The sequence below is a fragment of the Aedes aegypti genome, chromosome 2, assembly GCF_002204515.2.
Source record: "Aedes aegypti strain LVP_AGWG chromosome 2, AaegL5.0 Primary Assembly, whole genome shotgun sequence".
Classification (NCBI taxonomy): Eukaryota; Metazoa; Arthropoda; class Insecta; order Diptera; family Culicidae; genus Aedes; species Aedes aegypti.
Window position 1 is genome coordinate 141,778,966 of NC_035108.1, and position 4,263 is coordinate 141,783,228.

Genomic DNA, 4,263 nt, shown 5'->3' on the forward strand with positions numbered 1-4,263 from the left:
TAGCTTTCGAATACCAAAATGAAGTATTCTCAATTGATTTAAACATTTTTTTTTTCAAACACCATTATAATACCAAAATGAGGTATTGACAACTTAATAATACCTAATTATGGTATGATACCAAAATATGGTATGCATAAGTTATTGCGAGTTATTCTTTCCTCCTCGGGTAGTGATGAGTGATATGCAGAGGCGCGTGATCGGGTGATAGCCGATCAACGGAAGGATGTGCAAGTTGAGGATCAAAGGTCAGTAAAACCGCGCCCAAAACTATTCGTCATCAACAATGTACGGTATCGACGCCCGCCTCGGTATGACCTGGCACAATTGACACAACCGAACGTCACCACCCCGAGCTTGACAAAGCCCCTCTTGATGACTGCTGCATTACCATAAAAGCAACCATCAACAACGCAGCCGAGAGCATCGTCGGGTACGTAGAAAGGAGGACATGTAACGATTGGTTCAATGAAGAATACAGGCAGGTTTTGGATGAGAAGGATGCAGCGTGGGCTGCAATGCTGCAGCAAGGAACGCAACAATACGTGGAGCGATATAAAAGTAAACAAAAGCAGCAAGCTCGTCTATTCCAGGATAAAAAAACGCCACCTGGAAGAAGCGGAATGCGAAGAAATTGATCAGATGTATCGTTCACAAGAAACGCGAAAGTTCTACAATAAGCTTAACACATCCCGAAAAGACTTCGTGCCACGAGCCGCAATGTGTAGGGATAAGAATAGAAGCATCTTGATGGACGGACGCGAGGTTATTGAATGGTGGAAACAGCACTGCAACAAACACCTGAATGGCAATGAGAACACGAGACGCAGAGGGTCACGATAGTGGAGGAAGTTACTAGTCAGCACGGCAGATGAAGGAAACCATCCTGTTCCCACATTGAGGAAAGTTAAGGATACCATCAACCAGCTCAAGATCAACAAGGTTACTGGTAAGTACCGTATTGCAGCTGTACTCATAGAAATGGGCCCGGAGATTTAGGCCGCCTGTCTGCACCGGCTGATTGTCAGAATCTAAGAAACAGAACAGCTGCCGGAGGAGTTATATGCCCCATTAGAGTGATGAAAATTTTGAAATGTTGGCTCTCCTATGCTTAAACAATTTATATTATGGTAAATGGCATCCTCCCAAAGTTTGAAATGATTCGGAAGGAATTTGACTGTGCACAAGCCATTTGAAGTTTATATAGAGATTACTATGGAAAACACCAACTTTTTGTGTTCAGGCCTCTATCTCTTCGACATAATGTTTTATGGAAAAGTGAACAATCTCTGCTCATGTGAAATGATTTCAGCTACAACTTTGCTGAAGACCACATTTTGATGGGACTTAAGGATAAATTGCTATTCTTAATCATAAATTGGGATTGCATTTTGCATGCTTAACCAACTGCTCGGCAGGCAACAGTGGTGCTTCTGGCGGGTAGAATAGATCAAAGTAATCCAGACTACTATGTTCTACAGCAAAACAGCAGTGTTGCACTGAAAGTAATTGAATGATCATCTCTGCATGATTTAGACTTTGTTATCACTAATAACAAATTATCCTTACGTCCCATCAAAATATGGTCTTCGTCAAAGTTGTAGCTGGGAAAATTTCACATGAGTAAAGTTCGTTCACTTTCCCATAGATTATTATTGCGAGCAATCAGAGGACTGAACACAAAAGGTTTGTCTTTTTCAAACTAATTTCCATAGAAACTTCAAATGGCCTGTGCACAACCAAATTTCTTCTGAATCACTTCAAATTTTGGGAGAATGATTTTTATCATAATTGACACCGTTTAAGCAAAAACTTCCAAATTTGCATCAGTCTAATGCCCCATCTACAAGAAGTACGACAAACTGGAATGTGAAATCTGTCGTGTGATCACTATCCTGAATGCCGTCTACAAAGTGCTATCCCAGATTATCTTCCGTCGCATATCACCAACAGCAAGTGAGTTTGTGGGAAGTTATCAAGCTTGTTTCATCAATGGCCGCTCGATGACGGACCAAATTTTCACTGTACGGCAAATCCTCCAGAAATTCGTGAATACCAAGTCTCAACCCGCATATTCAAGAACTATATTCGTACTGTATCCCGTAGTGTGCACAACAATTTGCAACAATATATCAATAATTTCGTTAAATATCAAAAATAACAATAAACCGACACTACCGAAAACGGTTTTTACAATTTGGTGAACAGTAATCGGGGAAATCACAATATGGGGAATAGGCGGTTAAGTTATGTAACCATTTAAAAACGTCGATTTCTCCGAACAAAATTTTTCGTTAACAGTTTGCCAAATGATGGATGTATTGTCCACTCTTCCACACAAATCACTGTATTGGAAATAGCTATGGAATAGTTGACCTATATGATTGGAATGAAAACGGGTAATGTATGAGTAATTATTGAAATATGGTTTGTTACGGTATTTGAACCGTATGCGGTACTGTACTTAAATGTTTATATTATAAGAATTATTTTCGAACAAATTGAATAAGAAATAATTTCAACAACAAGTTTAACTTTTTTTTTCTGTATTTCATTATGCTATATTATTTATAAACACAAAACTTGAGCTTAAATCAGAATTTTCATTATCCGTCCTGCTCGTTCCCGTTGAGCATTCAGAAGCTCGAAAATTACAAAAAATCGTCGGTCGTCTACTGGCCCTCCCGGGATGATTAAGCAAGGATCGGGATTATGGATATAATCCTGCCGAGGATTATATCTGGTATTCTGGTGATGCTGCTGCCGGGGTACAAGTCCGTCGGTGTAACAGGAACTGCAACATAAAAGGATAGCCAGTTTTACCATTCAAATTAACAATATCAATTATAAATTTTACTTACGATGTTGCTACGGACGTGGTTTGAAATCGTTTTTGATGCGTATTTTTCTTGTGGCCCAGACGGTAGCCGGGTCTTCAATTCTCCTTTTGTTGAACTGAAAAAGAAAAACGTAATCAATAACGCTGTATTCATGACTTACGTTCACCAACTTACCTGTTTCCTCAAGCCGTAGGCCGCACAACCCAACAAACAATAGTAGCTGAATAACAGCTTATTCAGCTGAAATATGATTGAGAGTGGTTGGTTCAGCTCTTATTCCGTGGAAATGTTTGCTGGGAATGTCCCATCGCTGTTTTTCTGCATCCTTGAAGGAAAAAACGGAACAAACTTTTCGCGACCGAGGTTTTGGTTGTTGTTTTTTTCACGGTCTCGAAAGAGGCACAGAAAAATGCACGCTAAAAAATAATATACTCAGTGATCAAAAACTTACGCACAATCATCGAAAAAAATAATTATTTTTGTTTTCTCGTATTATATTAATAAATTATGATTAACACAGCTATGCAAATGTCGACGTGTATAAAGTGCATCTTTTCGAAAAATGAAAGTATTGCTGTTATTTCACTTACTGCCAACTATATTTTTAAAAGCGTGTATCGGCGACCGTTCGCCAAACTGTTGCATTGAAATCTTATATAGTAAAATGCACATACATGAGTTGTTACTCATATAAAAGAACAAAACATGCCTATATTGTTCAACAATATCTACACATTATAGTGTTACGTCACTGTTTAGGATAGTTTACTTTAACAATTTTTAACAGTTCCTATCTTAAGGCTTCATATTGTTCAATGAAATAGCAACTGCTTGTGATACACTTACCATAACAGTTAAAAGAAACTTACTGTTTGGAATGAACAGCAAATTGTATTTTTCTATGCGGGAACGCATCACCTGTGCATCGATTTTGAAACGGCGTCAAAACCAAAACACATGCTGAGAGCCGGAACCGAGCGCGACAGAGCTCGCTGAGGAAGCTGTGTTACGATAGACGGGGATACTTTCGAGGTGGTTGATGAGTTCGTCTACCTCGGATCGTTATTAAGGCGACACGGAAGACCATGTTATTTTCCCTATCTTTTGTCTAACTCTAACAATTATCATCAAAACTTTGTGGAAGCAAATCTCGAGTTTTAGTGAACCAATGAAGCTGAAATTTATTGGATTGTGCACTACATACAAAGAATCATAGTGATACAATTTTCGCATCGATATATGAAGTGGTTCTTGGGATTTGCTTTTTGAAATGGATAGGGTGATTATGATGACGTCCCGTGCGGCCTTAACGGCTGATAACAACGTCAGCCATGAAATACGAAGACGCATCATCAGTAGAAGTCGCGCCTACTATGGACTCCAGAAGAAGCTGCGATCAAGAAAGATTGACCTCAGCATCAAA

The 4,263-nt window shown here is 39.1% G+C and overlaps 1 long non-coding RNA gene across 1 annotated transcript; it reads right to left on the reverse strand.

Annotated features, from left to right (window-relative positions):
- Positions 1-2,535: 2,535 nt before the first annotated feature.
- Positions 2,536-3,482, reverse strand: LOC110675341. The gene is made up of 3 exons (XR_002499388.1): positions 3,015-3,482; positions 2,862-2,955; positions 2,536-2,794 (listed from the first exon to the last, which is right to left on the reverse strand). It is a non-coding gene; the product is annotated as an uncharacterized LOC110675341 (long non-coding RNA).
- Between the last annotated feature and the right edge of the window lie 781 nt (positions 3,483-4,263).